The following is a 19,309-nucleotide window of genomic DNA, read 5'->3' on the forward strand; positions in this document are numbered from 1 at the left end:
AGGTGTCACAGCTGCTCCCATATAAGATGATAAACATAATTCACCAACTGGCTATTCCCCATATTTCTCTCTCTCCTCAGGTCTCCCTATTCTCTAAGATACAACAATGTTGAAATTAAGTCAATTAATAACTCTACAATGGCCTCTAAATGTTCAAGTGAAGGGAAGAATCATATCTCTCATTTTAAATCAAAAGCTAGAAATAATAAAGCTTAATGAGGAAGGCATCTTGAAAGCTGAGATTGGCTGAAATCTAGATCTCTCGCACCAAACAGTTTGCCAAGATGTGAATGTGAAAGAAAAGTTCCTGAGGAAAACTGAAAGCACTATTTCAGTGAACATACAAATAACAAGAAAGTTAAACAGCCTTAGTGCTGAGATGGAGAAAGTTTTAGTGATCTGATTCCCTTAAGTTAAAGCCTAATCCAGAGCAAGGCCCTAACTCTTTTTCATTCTAAGGAGGCTGAGAGTGAGAAAGCTGCAGAAGAAAAGTCTAAAGCTGGCAGAGGTTGGTTCATGAGGTTTAAGGAAAGAAGTCTCAGTCTCATAAAAGTGGAAGATGAAGCAGCAAGTGCTGATGTAGAAGCTGCAGCAAGTTATCCAGAAGATCTAGCTAAGATCACTGATGAAGGTGGCTACACTAAACAATAGACTTTTCAATGTAACTGAAACAGCTTTCTATTGGTAGAAGATGCCACCTAGGACTTTCATAGCAAAAGAGAAGTCAACGCCTGGTTTCAAAGCTTTAACGGATAGATTGACTTTTGTTAATAATGCAGCTAGTGACTTTAAGTTGAAGCTGATGCTCATTTACCAATCCCAAAACCCTGGGGCCCTTAAGAATTAGGCTAAGTCTACTCTGCCTGTGCTCTACAAATGAAACATCAAAGCTGGATGACAGCACATTTGTTTACCACATGGTTTACTAAATATTTTAAGCCCAATGTTGAGACCTACTGCTCAGAAAAAGATTCCTTTCAAAGTGTTACTGCTCATTGGCAATGCACCTGGTCACCCAAGATCTCTAATGGAGATGTACAAGAAGATAGATGTTTTCATACCAGCTAACACAGCATCCATTCTTCATGCCATGGATCAAGGAGTAATTTCAACTTTCAAGTCTTATTATTTAAGAAATAATTTCAAGTCTTATTATTTAAGAAATACATTTTATAAGGCTAAAGCCATCATAGATAGTGATTCCTCTGATGGATCTTGGCAATGTACATTTGAAACATCCTGGAAAGGATTTGCCATTCTAGGTGCCATTAAGAACAATTGTGATTCATGGTAGGTCAAAATATCAGCATTAATATGAGTTTGGTAGAAGTAGAACCTAACCCTGATGAATGACTTTGAGAGATCCAAGCTTCAGTGGAGGAAATCACTGCAATGTGGCATAAATAGCAAGAGAACTAGAATTAGAAGTGGAGCCTGAAGATGGGACTGAACTGCTGCAATCTCATAATGAAACTTGAATGAAGGAGTAGTTGCTTTTTATGGATGAGCAAAGAAAGTATTTTCTTGAAATAGAAACTACTCCTGGTAAAGATGCTGTTACTATTGTCAAAATGACAACAAAGGATTTAGAATATTACCTAAATTTAGTTGATAAAGCAGCAGAAAGACCTGAGAGGATTAGCTCCAATTTTGGAAAGAGTTCTACTGTGGATAAAATTCTATCGAATAGCATCGCATGCTACGGAGAAATCTGTCACGAAAGATGGAATGAAAGGAAACATCAGTCGATGCAGTAAACTTTACTCTTGCCTTATTTTAAGAAATTGTTGCAGCCACCCCAATCTTCAACAACCACTGCTATGATTAGTCATTAGCCATCAACATCAAGGCAAGATTCTCCACCAGCAAGATTACAACACACTGAAGGCTCAGATGACGGTTGCCATTTTTTAGCAATAAAGTTGTTTTTAATTAAGGTATGTACAGTGTTTTTAAAGACATAATGCTATTGCGCATCTAACAGACTATAATATAGTATAAACATAACTTTAATATGCATTGAGAAGCTAAAAAATTTGTGTGACTTACTTTATTGTGATGTTTGCTTTATGGCTGTGCTCGGCAACTGAACTCACGATATGTCTGAGGTATGCCTGTATGTTAGAAATGAGATGGTTATAATAGAAAGATTCCTGGAGTCAGAAAAGCCAGAGGCCAAATTCTTTTTGGAATGCTTAATCTTAAAAGTTTTCATGGATCCATATTTTAAATAAGCAAATTTTATTTTTAAGAAATACATGCAAATAATTAAAAAACCCTATTTAACATGAACTGTTAGCTGATTAAAAAAATAAGTCCCCTTCAATCCTTTAGTTTCTATTCCTCTAAGCCACTCCTTTGTCACCTCCCCAAAAGCAGTTTCTTGTGTGTCCCTAAAGCAGTCTCAGCATAAACACATAAACAAATACACACACACACACACACACACACACACACACATATGTGTGTGTATATATATATATATATATATATATATATACATATATATATATATATTTTTTTTCCTTGAGACAGAGTCTTGCTCTGTCACCCAGGCTGGAGTACTACAGTGGCATGATTTTGGCTCACTGCAACCTCCACCTCTCAGGTTCCAACTATTCCCTTGCCTCAGCCTCCTGAGTAGCTGGGTTTACAGGTGCCACCACCACGCCCAGCTAATTTTTGCATTTTTAGTAGAAATACAAAAACCAACAGGGTTTCACCATGTTGGTCAGGCTGCTCTTGAACTGCTGCCCTTGTGATCCACCCACTTCAGCCTCCCAAAGTGCTGGGATTACAGGCTGAGCCACCGCACCTGGCCACATATGTGTGTTTTATTACGTTTTTATTTTCCCTAGTGAGAGCACATGATGCAAACGGGCATTCCATGTTTTTTGTTTATTCACTTAATGGTATATTTTTGAGATGATTCCATTTAGGTCTACCTCAATTTTTTTTCCTCATAGAGTTTGTCACATTATTTAGCCTTGCTGTGCCTCTGTTTCCTCATCTATAAAATGAGACTGGCAACACTTAAATGCTATGTACATATGTGTATGGTAACTAGCATGGACTAGCACATGGCGGTGCTCCATAACTCTCGCTCTTTTGCTCCTGCTGTCTGCCTCATGGCCCAGTCTATGTCAGACACTACCTACAGCACTGATCACCTGTCTTCAGGAAGATCACAGTAGAACTGAGTGGACGAGTCTCATAGGAAAATATAACACCCAACAAGATGAGTACCTCAAAGAGGTGCAAAGAGCATGCGAAGCACAAACCAAAGTCATGGAGCAACCTGGAGTCGGGCAGACTGGCGTTTGAGAAGTATGAAAATGTGGACAAGTTAGCTCTCCTTTCTGAGTCTCAGTTTCCACATCTATAAAATGAGGGAAATAAATATTCACTTACCCATAAGGTGGTTGGAAGTATCACATTAAATGAAGCATATAAAGTACTGATCATACTTTGCACAGTATGCACAACATTTTGCACACTATGCACCGTATTTGTATAACAGAAATTATCAATAAACATAACTGGTATTATCCTAGTGTTTGGGCTGAGGAGATCTGGGAAGTCTTCCTGAATGAGGTGGCTTTTAAGCTCAGATCTGAAGTATGGATAAGACATGGGAAGGGCATTCCAGATGAAAGTGAGTTAGTATAATTAGCAAGGGCAAGGAGAAGGGAAAGTAAAGGGCAACTCTGAAGAATAGGAACACACAGACCCATCTAAAGTGAAGGATTCAAGGGTGTATAGAGGAAAAAAATGGAAAAAGTAGGCTGAGGCTTCAGCAAGATGACATTGAGTGCTGAGCTGGGGGTTTAGATTTTCTTTCCCAGATCCTAGGGAGCCAGTCAAGGATTTCTGAACATAAGCACTTGACACTCATAATGTGTGGTTGTGGCAAATCACTTAACTTCTTTGAAGGGAAGGTTGGTAGAGTGGAGACTGGGAGTCCAGGCAGGACAAAAGATGACTGGGGCCAATGCTGAGGATGGGACATTGGCAATGGAGAAGGGGCGCCTCTGGGTCAGAGCCCGCCAATCACAGTGACAGGACAGGTCTTGCTCTTTAGACAGTTGTGGGAGATGGGTGTGGATCTGGTGCGATGCCCTGTCCCCGCCCCGTCTTCATCCTATGAGGGATTTCCCAGGTGGTGTGCTCAGCTGGACTGAGGGAACCCTGGGCACACCCATGTCACAGGGCAGCCCTGCTCTCTCCTCAGGTCTGAAGTTCACCTCAGCCCATGACTCAGTGTGAAGGCGATGGATTGGTTCAGTGACCCCCAGGGAAAGCTGAGTCACCTCCAGGAGAGCAATGTCACCCCACCCGAGCCACAGTGGCCTGTGTTGTGAAATCTAGCAGAAAGGTCATCAACGCAGGTTCCAGGATGCCTGGCTCGGCCACTGACTGCCAGGCCACTCACTGAACTCTGTATTCAGTTTTTCCTCCATCTATAGGATGGTGTATCTCCTGGGCTCTGGGAGGATAAAATTAGATAATAAATCCTTCTATCAGTTTACTCAACAGATGTTGACTGGACACCAGTTCTATGCCAGTGTGCTGGGGACAGAGGAATGAATAAGACATATGCTTAGAAGATATCCCCTTCGAGTAGGTGAAGTTCTAATGGGGAAACAGATAAATAAATAGAAGCACTAGCACAGAGCAAAACTTTCCAACATGTAGTTTCACTAAGTCACTGAAGTCATCTCACGTGGGGTGCTAACCAGTTTCATTCATTTGACACACGAGGAAACTGAGGGCCAACCAAGTAAAGTGATTTGCCCTTCCTCGTGTTCCATAACCCCTCAGACATAATTCCATCACAGCCCTTAGCACTCTTTCTCTGGGGTGGAGGTTCAACTATTTATTTCCTCCACCAAAGCTTAAATTCCCTGCAGGCAGGTCTAGCTTCTTTTAATCTTTTGACCACCAGCATCTAGCCCAAGCTGGGCACATGGTTATGGAAGGCATGGTGGGGGAAATGGAGCTAGGAAGTTGTGGAGCATCAAGCACATGCTGGGCTTGGCTGGGCACTTCACATTTGCTGTTGGTTAATCTACTACAGAAACTTGGCATGGTGGGTATTATTATCTCTGTTTTATAGAAAATGTGCCAGAGGCTGAGATGAGTGATGGGATTTGCCCAAGGTCACACTGAGCGTAATCTGAGACGCTCCAAACTCAAAATGGCCCAGAAGCTGGTGTGTGTGCTGTGCGCGGGGATGAAGTGAGTGGGAGCTCAGCAGTCTAAATGCAGAGCCAGCGCAAGTCCCCTGTAAAGGGTTCAGCTGGTTCCCCGGAGCATCTTTACCCAAAGAGCCTGATCCTGTGCTCAGGCTTTTATTAGCATCTGTGTTCTTTCCGCCACAGCGCCCAGCTGCCCCAGCAGCCTCTTGGTGAACACTTGCTGAATAAATGCTTCACCAGGAGAACAAAGACATGAAGAAATAATCCCAAACGCCGAGCACTTTCTATGTGCCAAGGAACGAGGCTAAGCCGTTTATTTATGCCTTCTCTTTTTATTCACTTAATATCACGATGAAATAAGAACCATGAAGGCCCCAGTTTTATAGGAAAAAAATGGAGGTTTAAAAACGTGGAGACTTCATAAAGTCACAAAGCTGGAAAGTGACTTTGAAGCCAGGCTTATGTGGCTCCGAAGCCTGAACTGAAAACCACTACTTGAAAATGAATGTATGTGTGTATGAATTGCAGCTCCTAAATTCTTCTGAAGCCTCAGTCAAGACCACAGTGGCATTAATTCTCCAGACAGGGTGTTTTCCAGGCACTTACGGATCAGATCTGACTGTTTCCAAAAGGCCTTCTGACTGCCAGCTCTCCCAGAGGGGTCAGAGACCATTTCGCAGTTTCCCACTGGGTCTACCTAACTTTGAGAGCTTTGAAGTCCTACATTTAGAGGACGTGGATCAGCCCCAAACCTGAGGGCTCCCCCAAGGTAACTGCCGAGGGAATTCCTCAGGAATCCCTCCTAATGCAACCAAGAGAGGCCTTTAGAAATCAGGCCAAGTAGAGGAAAGAACAATGGGCAGGAAATTGGGACATGAGAGAGTCGTGAGTCAGCAGCGTGGTGAGAGCTGCCAAGATTGCTGATGTGAACAAACTCTGGTTGTATCACGAGGAGCATAATGTGTTGAATAACTAAGGTGATATTGCACTTCCTCTGTGGTGGAGCTGGAGATGGAATGTGGGGTGAAGGTCTGGTTCCACATTTTCACGTAGTAATCGTCAAACCGGAACTTATTCCATAGAGCAGAAAGGGAACACTGCAGGGAACGGCACTGTCGTCTTTGCCAAACTTGTATTTCTTTTCCTGGATAAGAAAAGAAGCCAAAGTTTTGGGAGGATAGGCTTTGGGTATGTCAGAGACTTCCCTGTGAACAAGGCGGTAGCCTTCTTCTGTCTGATCCTAAGGGGAAAACAGGACTCAAGTGAGGAAATAATAGGAAGAAAGTAGACGCAAATGCATCAACAATGCCTTTTTTTTTTGTCAAGAAGTTGGCCAAAGAGGAAATATTTTTGAAGAAAGAAGAAAAAAAGCAAAACACTCAATGAACCTCCTCTCTCCCCTCTATGTGACCCTAAGCAAGTAACCTAATCTTCCTGAGGCTCAGTTCCTTATCTGAAAGCGGCAGGTGGTGTTACGTGAGACTCTTACAATGTGCAGACTATGAATGCAGTGTGGAGATGACTACGCACACGGTCCTGGGACTCTGGCTGCTGCTATTTACATCTTAGCTTAGGGTGACCTTGGAAACTTAGTTTTACTTTGCAGTGCCTCAGCTTCCTCATCTGTAAAATGGGGATAATATATGTAAAGCACTCAAAATGACACTTATCACACAGTAGGTACTCAGCTTTCTTGTTAGCCAGCATCATCGTCACCACCACTCTTCATATATGAAAGGGACTGTCACAGTATCTAGAATATCATAGGTGTTCAGAGAGTGATTTCCTTTTCCCGTTCTCCTTTAGGGGACTGTTTTAGGGTGTCTCTGGGATACCGGCTTCTTCTCATCTCCAGACGTCTGGAAAATGTTTCTAAATAAAACATATTTTTGCATATATTCTAAGGCAGCTATCTGCCTCTATCTAAATACTCTTTTAGTGAAGAAAGGAGCAGAGCAAGGAGAATGTCGATCCCCTACTTGTAGAATTTTCTCATTCTGAACAGTGTACTTCACAGATTCCAAAGTGTTTCTCCCTCCATTACCTCGTTACCCCTTATCAGAGTGAGCGCAGATGGGAGAACTGAGGCTCTGAAGGTTCGGTGACTTACCCGGAGCCACTAACACCTGCGTGAGTGAACCAGGAATTGAACCCAAGGCTTTCAGACTCTGGACATCTGCCATTAGAGGAGGCATTGTCCAGCCTCTTCCTCTCACCCCACACATCCCTCACCCTGGGGTTCTGCTCAGGGAAGCAGAAGAAGGGCACTCAGCCAGGGTCCAACCTTGAAGCCAAATCCTTGCAGTAACAGAGAAGACTAGAAGCTAAAGAGAGGAGCCAGGAACTGTGGATGTCCCTGCCGTGAGTCCCAGAGCTTAGAGCTGGAGACCTCACCTGGATCAGTCTTCTGTTTTCAGTAGCTGCAGTGGGTGAGATCCAGAACTAATGTCAAGAGCCGAGAACCCCTACCAGCATTGCATGATAGGATTTTCTGTGCTAATTCTGTATCTGTGCTGTACAATACAGGAGCCACTAGCCACATGTGGCTACTGAGCACTTAAAGTATGCTCAGTCACGGGACTGAGCTATCAGTGTCCCTGTTTTCTAGCTGAGGAAACTGACGCTCAGTCAGGGGAGCTGGTTGAGGTTGCAGTTAGCCAGGCATGTTGCTGGAACTTGAAGCCATCCTGTCTGGCCCCCTAGCCATGCCCTTCATCACCACAGAAGCCTCTTGTTCCACTCCCCAGGGAGGATCTTTGCACCCTTCTGAGCCCAGACAGGTGATTGGGTCATGTCTGCCTGTGCAGAAGGGTCTCCCTTCCTGCTTGGCTCCACCTGGCTCCAACTCTAGAAGGCACCTGTATTGTTTTACTGATAACAGTGTTTGCCCTTCCAAAGCCAGAGCCATAAAAGGCAGCTTTCAAAGTCACTGCCGCAGAAATGTCAACACGAGGGGGAGGCCAGTCATGGTTTCTGAGGTGCAATGTCACCTCTAGGCTGCCTCAGAGGCTGCTGCAAAGACCTCCGGGTCCTGGCATCAGGACTTGCTTCTACCACAGACTTGCTGTGTTACCTTGGACATATTTCTTACTTCCTCTAGGCCTTGTTTTTAGCATCGGTGTAAGGAGAGGGTTGGATTTAAAGATCTTAAAGGGCTCTTCTATCTCTAAAATATTTAGTGTCCTCTGCGAGGGATCCTGGGGCCAACATCCAAAGCTCCTGTTTAATGACTGTGAAATACCTTATGTAGCAGCCTTCAAAGCAAAAATCACCCCCAAACCTTAACCTGGATTTTTTTCAAAACCTCTAACAATGTCACCATTGAAGCAGCAAAGGTATTCATTAATATTGTGTAAAAAGTGATTTTGCGATTTTCTTAATGTATGAAAAAATGTCCCCCGCCCTTGACACTGGGCCCAGAGCCCCAGAGTATAAAACCACAGTCAGACCACTAGGATTCTACAGAGCTCAGGTGTTTGGACAAATTGCCTGCACTTGAGAACACAGGGCAATTTTCTCAACTTTTACAATGTTTTCTCCCTTCCCCCCATTTTCCTGGGGTTTTCACCCCTGCCTGTAACTCAAACCACAAATAAAGCTCTAAGCCTCTGGCTGTGAGGAACAGCACAGCGGCTGCCAAGAACAGCATGGTTCACGTGGGCCCTTTTTCTGCCGCTCTGGAAACCAGCTCTCCAGAGGACAGCACAACATGAGTTTTTTTCTTTCTTTGCTAATCACAAAAATATTGCCTTTCAGATGGGCTGGGGAAGGGGCAGATTGGTGTTGATTGGTGGTGGGTAGGGGGAGATTGGCAGCTTTAGGGGCAGCAGAAGCCAGCTATGGCAGCCACAAAGATTCACGTATCCCTCCCAGATGATGGCTCTGATACTCCCATTTGAGGTTTTCACCCTGGAACATGGCCCGTATCGGTGTTCAATACCTGTTTGTGGTTGAATGAATACACTTTTACATTTTTTCTTAACACGGGGATAAGCATTCCTGTTTTTTCTTCGAGAACTGAAAAAAACTGAGGCTCTGAGAGATTAGCCAACTCAGTCAGGGTCATACAGGATCAGTTACCTGGTAGGGCTGCTGTTGACCCCAGGCCCGCCCCAGACTGGGCTCTTCCACTCACACTCTTTCGAGTCTGCCTCTCAGCCATACAAGCCAAAGAAACACTGTGTTCCCAACCCACGAATGAAGCCGAGGCATGATGGACAAGGCTTGTGGAACTAGACTTTTCTTCTCCAAGGGCTCTCTCCCACAACTTCCAAAATTATCCCCATGGGGATGATGCTTACAACAGAAATGCCAGCTCCACCCTCTTTCCAGCTGCCTGCTGGACATCACTGCCTGGATTTATGTGCAGTTCTAGATACAACGCATGGCCTAGAGTGGGTGCTCACCGTTGAATAAATAGTCAATGATGTCCTACAGATGCTATCTGTATCTAAGTTCACCTTATCCACTGCTGAGTCCCCAGTGCGTAGACAAGGCTTGGGAGGCCATTGTTCAATGAATAAATGGAAGAATGCATAGTCTCTCCCTCCACTCCAACACAGTTTATTTTTTGGGTTGCCTACTTCTGCTGAGATCCCCATCCCTCTACAGTCTCTCAAGTCAAAAGCCCAGAACTTCCCTAGGACACCCCTTGACTCTCATCAAACTGGTCACCACATTCTTTCAATTCACCCTCTGACCTGTCTTTCATGCTAGTCTCCTCCTCTCCAAGTCTAAACACATTTGTGTTTAGACTTCTGTATTGTGTAAGATTGTATTGGTTACAAGGAACAAAAACCCAACTTGAACTTGCATAAGCCAAAAAGGAGAATTTAAATCAGAAGAATATAGGGACAATCAAAGAACTGATGGAGAAACCAAACTACCAAGCCCCACCCCCCCCAGGAAGGGCAGAGTTGACTGGAACAGGGTGCTCTGATTCTGACAGCTTTCTCTTACACCTCTGCTTTCTGAGTTCATTGATGTACTGCCCTCATTCTCTCTCAGCAGTTTCCTCAGCATCACAGGGATGTGGATGCTACACACTCCCATCTATATAGTTTTAGGGCCAGAGTAGAAAAAAACCTCTTTCCCATGTGCTCCAATGGCACAATTGCTAGGGAAGTCCAGTTTACCTAGTGTGGCATATGGGCCTGCCCCCAGACCAGCCACTGGGGCTGGCAGCACAGAGCACTTCTGTGGGAGTTAGAAGAGGGCGCTATCTTCTGAGTGTCTGCAGCTCCACAGATGCAAGCTTGCCATGCAGAGCACAGGCGGTATTCCAGTCCCCACTTATTATCCCTGCTGCCAGACAAGCTTGTACAGGGCATAACACCATGTACATGTGTACATGGTGGACCTGGCTGGCAGCGGATGTGGGACTAGGCACTCCCAGTTTTAATCAGATGTCTACATCTGGCCAGTTACTACTGTTAGGAAGGCAGGGTCATGTAAGTGATTCTCAATGGTCAGAGTCGGGGGAGGCTTGGGGAAAGAACATTTCTCTAAGAAAGGAAGGTAGCACATTCATCGACCTCAGCAGAATCATATGAGCTGGAACGTGTTTACAGCTCCTAAACCCACCTCTCCTTTTGGTCCCTTCATTGATACAAAGAACCAACTGTCCAGTTACTTTCTCCAGAAATCCAGGAGGTATCCTGAATTCTTTCTTCTCCCTCATAATCATCTCCTGAATATGTCTCAAATATGTTCTGATCGTCTCTCTGTCTCTTCTGCCATCTCCCAATTGAAGGTACTACTAATTCTTGCTTGGCCCATTACAAAAACGGCCTCCTAACAAAAATGGCTCCAAATTCATCCCATCCCTATGCACACCACTTTGTTATATGACTTTGCTGTTCTTGCCATCAAGAAATGCTGTCTATTATGCCACCCTTTGAATCTGTGCTTAACCCATGAGACACTAAGAAATATGACATAAGCCAAGGCTCAAAAAGAGCCTGTGCATCAGGGCTTGCTCTTTGTTGCTTTTCTTGGTAAACTGGTAACCATCTACCATGAGAAGAAGCCTAAGGTAATAAGAGACATGTGCCCCAGTCACCTCCATTGCCCCGCCCAGTACCCTCCAAACACGTGAGCAGGTAGCTGACTGCAGAGCTCCCCACTGACTCCTAGACTTGTGAACAATAATAAGACAGTGTTTATTTTAGGCCTCTAGGTTATAGGGTGGTTGATTTTGCAGACAGAGCTAAGTGACTCACTGGTCTTCCTTTCTTCAGCTTTTTCCTTCTCCATTGCTTCCAAGACACCCCATGATCTTCCTAAAACGCAGGTCAGATTATATTACTTCTTCTTTCCCTCACATCTGAATGGTCAGTGTCTACTAAACAATGAGCAAATTCACTTGCTGTATTAATTCAAACTCTCCAGGATCTGAGGCTCAATTCTCCTTTGACATGCCCCTGTCTTCACCCCATACCCTCTGTTCCCCAGACACACAAATTGATTTGATGTTCCCCTAACCTGGAGCTTACTGCCATGCCTAGATGAGGTGGTATATGCTGAGACCTGTTCCTGGAGCACCATTCTCTCTTTAATTTACAAGGCTCAGCTCAAATGTCCTATCCTCGGTGCATGTACATTGTACTTTTTATTTTAGTTTCATTTATTTCTTATGTCTTCTTTACTGAGTTGGCAACTTCTTGAAGGCAGGAAGTTTAGACATTTATTCTTTGTAGTTTTTCCCCAGAATACCCAGTATCATGTCTAAAACATGAAGAGTACTTAACTGGGAAGTTTCTAGCAGCATTCCAGAGTTGGGCAAGGTGGGCACGCTCTATTGAGGCAGGAGACAAAATGGTTAAAAGTAAAGGCTCTAAGATCAACTACGTGGGTTTGAACCCGAGACATTTTCCTTACCACCAGTGCGATCTAAGAAAGTTACCTAATAATATCTCAGTTTGCTCATTTATAAATCGGGAACAATAATCAAACCTCCAGTACAAGGTGATTGTGAAGAATGAATGAACATGTGTAGAGCTCCTGGGAAAGTACATTCCTTTAGCTGCTGATGTTGGAGACGATGATCTATCTCTCTCTGGACCCAGCCCCTCCATTGCCTGGGAATGGTCTCTCACCCTCTCAGAAGCTGCATGGACAGAAGGTCAGCCTTTGCCACATGGAGTCTTCTTCATGTGTCAGCAGGAGGTAGAACAGTATGGAGAAGGCTCAGACTTTCAGCGGGAGATGTGGACCCTGCTCTGCCAGCTGAGTGGCCTTTACCAAGCTTTTTCCTGTCTCTGAGATTTGTTTCTTCATTCATAAAATGGGTGTGACTTTGCTGAATTGCGAAGAAGTCATGAAATGAGGAATGCTGAAGGGCGTGAGCTTCGGAATGCTGTGTTCTTGGCCAAGGCCTCTTCTTGCTGGAAGTTTTCTGAGGCTCCCATTCCTGGACTGAGCTAGGTACCTGCAATTTTCTGTACTTCCTCAAGCTAAGTGAGCATCTACTATGTACTAGGAGGAGAGCAGTGAACAATACAAAGCTTTTTTCATTGCTTATGTCTTACGGGGGGACAGAGTACAAGTAATTAAATAATAATGTAACTTAGGTTGGTAAGTACCAGAAGATTTGGGGGATGCAGTTTCCTAAGTGTGGCTCCTCAACCTTAGCACACTGTGTCGTTATGCCCATTTTTATGTTGAGCTCCCCCTCTGCCACAAGCTCCTGGAGATGAGGGACCTCCATTGATTCAGCTATGTGGCCCAGATAGCTAGCACAGTACCTGGTTACCGTAAAAGCCTGAAGTTCATTACTCTGCCCATGATTCAATTGAATGATCAATATCACATTTGTGATTTTCTAATCACAACTTTTCCACCAATACATGGTCTGTCAGGCCCGCCTTGTACTACTAATGAGTGAAGACTGTGAGGTAGTGCTGTTATCAGAGAGCTCGTTGCCTAGTGGAGGAAGGACCACACCACCGCCTCAATGACTAAGCACTGTGGCAGAGGAGGAATCCAGGGGCCATACTCATTGTGATTCCTGAATCTTTCTGAGCTCTTGGAGCTGTCAGGCCTCACAGGGGAACAGGCTTTGGCTTTCCCAGACACTGAGGAAAATAGGGTGGCAGGAGTTTCCCAAATCTAGACTGTTGATCCCATAGCAATGGCCTTGAGATTAGATGTGTTCCCTGTGAGCCTCCATACTGTTCCCCAGTCCTGCTCCCGGCTCAATCGGCGTTCCTGGGACTCTGTCATTTCTCCGCTGAATATAGGCACTGTGCCACAGGGCCCAACTCCTCAGCCATTGGTGCCAGGTACTTCTGTACATGCCCAATCCAAACAACCCAAGCTTCTTCCCACGACTCACCCATTGCCAGTTGGCTCTGCCACTGACCCTGGCAGCCCTCAATCTCTCCCAACAGAATGGGGTTCATGCCCACTGATGGGCCTTCACCACTTGCTTGCTTCCATTGACCCATTCAAGGTACTTAATGCTTATTATCTGTTGAGTGCTATTTAAGATGCTAGGGATACAGACATGAATGAATGTGGTAAAGGCTCCTGCCCTTATGAAGGTTACATTCTAGTGAGGAGAGGCAAGGAGTTAGTAAATAAAAAGTCAGAAACACATGGTGTGTCTGATGGTGCTAAGTGTTAAGAAGCTAGAGCAGGAAAGGGGGACAGAGTATGCCTGTGGGGTGGAACTGTAATTTCAAATACAGTGCTATGGGTGGTCCCCTGGAGACGATCACATTAGAGCAGGGGCACAGAGGAGGCAGGATAGTGGTCACAGAGACAGCTGGGAGTACAGTGTCCAAGGCAGAGGGAAGAGCAGATGGCCTTTGAAGATCAAATTTTCTCCCTCTTTCCCTTCTTCCTTCCTTTCTTTTCTTCCTTTTTGTCTGCATGTATTTATTTCAAAAAATATTTCTAGGAATATGCTAAGTGCCATGCATTGCATTGCCTTGCAGGTAAAAGGAGGGCCCCCTTCTTTCAAGATGTACACGCTCTATTGATAGAGATGGACAAGATAAACCGACAGTTACGGTGGGGATGCAAGAGGATTATACCAGAGAAGTGCTGGGAAGCTGTTGGACACTCTGGTGGTGCTCTGGGCCTCTTCTCAGAATAACATTTTAAAATGCATAAAATTAAATACAATAGCAAAGAAAGCAATAATTTTTCAAAAGTTAACAAAAAAATTGGTAATAATGTACGTGGTTTCATATTTGTACACTGAGTAACCAGATCTATAGGTCTATTAACTATTTTATTTTCAAAATGTTGATAATCATAGGTAAAATTTTTAGATAATCTATAACAACTGTAAAGTGATATGAAAATAACTGATTTCTATTAGTGATAAATTACAGGAAATGTGGATGTCACTAAGCCTACATTCATAATTGAAGGAAATGTTAGATTAATTTTAGGTACAGGTTAGTGAGCATTTCTTTCCCCATACAAATTCGCAAAGCTCCTGAATTCTAGCCCTAAGAACCTCGATGCTAGAGATACATGTACAGTGGGCTCAGAGAGCACAGAGGAGGGATCAGGAAAACCTTTCTAGAGGGTGTGACTCCTTAGCTGGGTTCTGAAAAAGGAGTAGGAGTTAGCCAGAAAGACAGGGGTGGAGGAAATTCCAGGTAAAAGGAAGAGCGACAGACAGCATTAAACCATATGCCTCATTTGGGGGAACTGATAGTTGGTGTGGCAATAACTCAGACTTTGCGTAGGTTTTGTTGGGAAATTAGACAGGAGATGAAGACAATGGGATCAGATAATAGGAGTTCTGAGTCCTAAGCTACAGAATTAGTCCCAGAGGTCATGGGGTGTCCTTGGAGGATTTAAGCAGAAAAGGAACACTGCACAATCAGATTTGTATGTCAGAAAGATTATTTTGGCAGCTATGAGGTGGATGGATTGGAAGGCGGGAGAAACTAGAGGCAAAGAGATGGGTTAGAAAACTGTTCTAATTAGTCTAGGCTGGAAGAACCATGTGTCCCAGACAATGGCCGTAGGGGTAGAGAAGAGGAGATGGACAGTAGAGACCTACAAGATGGGAGAATCTGCACGGAACTTGGTACTTGATGGGGATGGGGCAGCTGGGGAGAAGAAGTGATCAAAGCAAAAATGCGACTAATTAACAGGGAAGCTGCGTTCAGGGGAGTAGCAGTCACAAACTGCAAACCTGGCCTGCTTGTTCACACCTCTGCGCCTTTGCGAAGCTGAAGCTCCATCTCTTTTCCTGGGATTCCCTCTCCTCCCCTGTTGCTTCCTCTTTCCTAACTCCCAGGTCACCTCACCAACTTCTCTCTTGCTGGGAAGCTTTACAGAAGTGGCAGGTTATCTTGAAGCTGCAGCCTAAACATAAGCCCTTGTCTGACTCCGTGTGGACACCTGAGATTCCCTCCTTGAGCACAGGCCCCTTGGCCCCCTCTGAATCCTTGATATCAGGCTTGTTCTTCTAGGGAACCAAAGCGGAATCAGCCTGGCAGCTGGCAAGTCATGGAGAACTGCTTGTCCGTCTGTGAGCTAACAACAGCCGCACTGGAAGTCAACAAGGGAAACGGAAACAGAGAGACCCAGCCTCCAAGGGGGCTCACGCCCTGGGACCTGTGCCAGTGTGAACAAGGTTTTCCGGGTGAGGATTTCCCCTTGTAGAATACGAATAGCAGCTGAAGGCGAGCAGAAAGAGAACTCCTTGTGCTTTCCAAAGGGCTTTCCTTCTAACATTGTCTTATTTATTAAAGCTTTGTAACCACCCTTCAGTGTCGTGTGTGTGTGTGTGTGTGCGTGTGTGTGTGTGTGTGTGTGTGTGTAAGAGAGAGAGAGGATACAAATGCCTTGGGAACGAACACATGCTTTGAGATTAGAACCCTTGAGATTTGTAAAGGCAGGGGTGGCTTAGAAGAAAAGATTTGGGATTAAAAAGGCTTGATGGGGCCAGAAGAATTGTCACTCTTTTCCACCAGGTCTACCTGCTCCTTTTCTCTCCATTCTCTAGCCCAGCCTCCACGTCTTGCGAGAGGCAGTCCCTGCTACAGAATGAGAGGGGCAATGGTTTCCAGTGGTAGTTGCTGGCATGATTTGGCCCATGCTGGGTCTCCAGCCTCCTCTCCTGACATCCTTTCTTGCCAGTACTCCACACTCAAGCCACCTATGAGTGGCCCTGTTACTCATTTGGCCATTTGCGCTATTAAACGTGCTGCTTTTTGGCCGGGGACAGTGGCTCATACCTGTAATCCCAGCACTTTGGGAGGCTGAGGTGGGTGCATCCTCTGAGGTCAAGAGTACGAGACCAACCTGGCCTACATGGCAAAACCCTGTTTCTACTAAAACTACAAAACTTAGCTGAGCGTGGGGCAGGTGCCTGTAATCCCAGCTATTCAGGAGGCTGAGGCAGGAGAATCACTTGAACTGGGGAGGTAGAGGTTGCGGCGAGCCGAGATCATGCCACTGCACTCCAGCTCATGGGACAGAGTGAGACAGTCTCAAAAAGAACAACAACACAAAAGTGCTGCCTCTCTTTCCTTGTGGGCAGGGAACAGAGAGAAGAAACACATTCTCCCAAAGTGGCACCTGCTAGTTAAAGTTAAGGTAATATGTTGTTAGGAGAGTTGTTGAAGACACAGTAAAATGACTCTAGAAACAGAGCGTGTAGGCAAGACCTTGAGACAATAAAGAAGGTGGCCAGAAGTGACACCTTTTTAATAAGGGACCCAACCAACCAAGTGTGCTTGTCTGGCCCAGGCCAGCAGGCTAACCAGCTCTGTGCAAGCCCCTTGCTATGCCCCTTAGGTGCTGGCCCAGGGCCTGGCACATAAACCAGAGGCAACCAGAATATCTTTGTGGATAACTTTGTGGAAGGACTGAGAGGGGAGACATGAAGCCACAGAGAGGAGCCAATGCTTCTCTCCTCAGTGAGTCCTCTCTTTGGAATATAAGCAGGCTGTCACTTGGATCAAAAGTACAGCTGTAGGAAAGAAGAGGAAGAGAGAATGAGTATGAGGAAGAAGAAAAGAAGGAGGAAGTGGAGGAGGAGGAAGGAAAAAGGGATGGGAAGGAAAGAGGGAAACCAAAGGGGTAGGTGGAGGAGGCAGTGAGGAGGAGAATATTTGGTAAAAATTTACCCACCTCAAATGACAATCTTGCAATCTCAAGCAGCTGCTAGAGAAGTCCAGTCTGCCCACAGGGCAGAGGGGGAAGGGGACTTCCTCTGAGAAGGCTGAAGGCCTTGTCATCTCTATACCCACATCTGGGGAAGCTTGGATGGGGTGGGGCTACCTGGGTCCGGCTTCCCACCCAGCCCTGCAAGCTTGGGGTGGGACCCTAGGAAGCCTGGCTTACCTGGGCCAGGTACAGCTGCACTGGGTCTGGATGATGTGTGTCAGGAGCCAGTGGGCTTGGGTGAAGAGGGACAGTCTTTTCTAGAAGACACAGACTGGGACTCAGGAAATGGCGTTCTGATATCTTCTACGAGACTCCTGAAGCATTGTGGGATGGGCACAGGGCTGGGGGAGAAGGAATAAGTATTTAATTTGAAAAAGTGCATAGTTGGAGAGAGCTTTTGTATAGACTTAGAGGTGGAAGAACTCTGAGCTAGAATAAAGAAAAGCATCTTTTGCTGAGTGCTTACTTTGTGCTAGACACTGTGAAGTGCTAAAGATAAGAAAAGTACCCTTCACGGCCGCATGTACTGCATGCCCATCAAGTGCCAGGGGCTTAACCCTATTTAATATCCACCACCAGCCCCATGAGGCAGGCCTAAGTACTCTCATTTCATCATTGAGGAGCTTGAGACGTTCAGTCCTTGACTGGATGGGCCTCACCATTCAAGCCCTCCTCGGTTTACAGCAGCAGAAAGAGAGGCTCTGAAAGGTAAGTGACTTGTTACAGTTGAGAGCATCCAGCCTATGGTAAGAGTTGGAGGCAGAACTGGCTCCTGGACCAGGCCTGTGGCCTCTTCATTCCCCCAAGTCACCCTCTCCAGTTATCAGGCCTTCACTTTCAGGACGTCCAGGACAATGAGGTTCCACAGCTCCTTCAAGGGAGAAATATCCACTTGCAGGATTTCCAGTTGATTGCCAGTTGCCAGGGCCATCCTCTCCGCTGATGGCAGCTTCTTGTTTTTTCTGCGGTACCTGGTCACACCTGGCCCTCTCTAAGAGGTTTTCAGTGCCCCGGGCTACAGTTTTGTTCAGCTGTGCTCTCGGGGTGGTAATGATAGCACACCCACATGCTGATAGAGCCCACGTGCTGATAGAGACGATAAGAAAGGAACAGCTGGGAGGGAGGGAGGAAGGGAGGGCCAGCAGGAGCCTGGGCCAGCGGGTGGGGCTGGTGGCCGGTGTTTCCCTGTAGGGCGAGGGCAGGCTCAAGGGACTGGCTTCCTTGTAAACAGTGTGCAGCCAGCTCTAAAAATACCTCTGCCCTAGACAGGGCACATTGAGCTCCTCTGGTCTCTCCCAGAGTCTTCCCAGGGGCCTCACCTTTTTTCTAAAAGGTCAAGGGGATGGGAAGAAAGTCGACTTGTGGAGGGTTGGATTTCCTCAGCAAGGAAAGTATAACCATATTTCCTTCCTCTGCAAAACAGAAAGGAGGATGCACTAGGGGTTTCAGCAACAACAACAAAAGGAAGAAAGAAAAAAACTTCCCTAGACCCCTGTTCTCCCTTCTGTAATCTGAGGCCTGGGCTGAGCTCAGGTCCAAGGGGTGGTCCTGATTCACAGCCTAGGATCAGGGAGCCATGAGAAGAGCCTGCACTGTGATCTCCAGCTGTTCTCGTTAGGCATGTGATCTATGATGCAACTGCTTGAAGCCTCAGTTTCCACAATTATAAAAGGGGATAATAACAGTGTTTAATTCCCTTGGGTATGGAGATGCTTAAATGAGATGCCATCTATAAAGCTCTTAGCACAGTGCCTGACACAGGACATTCAAGAAACGCTTATTGCATGGTATACGGGAAGATAAAACGATTTCTGAATTCTAACAGAAGACTTGGTTTAACAAGAAATTTGGTAGGCAGGCAAAAGAAGTGTGGATAAGAAAAGGCTAAAAGTGTGTGAATCACAGAAAGCTCCAATCTGTTATTTGACAGATGGGGTCACTGACACTGAGGTCCATGGAGCAGAAAGGAG

At 45.5% G+C, this 19,309-nt stretch overlaps 1 long non-coding RNA gene across 1 annotated transcript; it reads right to left on the bottom strand.

The window, feature by feature from the left end:
- Positions 1–5,487: 5,487 nt before the first annotated feature.
- On the bottom strand, positions 5,488–18,447 carry LOC141580259 (uncharacterized). Its single transcript, XR_012512436.1, has 4 exons — positions 18,311–18,447; positions 17,517–17,680; positions 11,420–11,479; positions 5,488–6,342 (listed from the first exon to the last, which is right to left on the bottom strand). It is a non-coding gene; the product is annotated as an uncharacterized LOC141580259 (long non-coding RNA).
- Positions 18,448–19,309: the final 862 nt, after the last annotated feature.

Source organism: Saimiri boliviensis, chromosome 11 (genome assembly GCF_048565385.1).
Source record: "Saimiri boliviensis isolate mSaiBol1 chromosome 11, mSaiBol1.pri, whole genome shotgun sequence".
NCBI classification, from domain to species: domain Eukaryota; kingdom Metazoa; phylum Chordata; class Mammalia; order Primates; family Cebidae; genus Saimiri; species Saimiri boliviensis.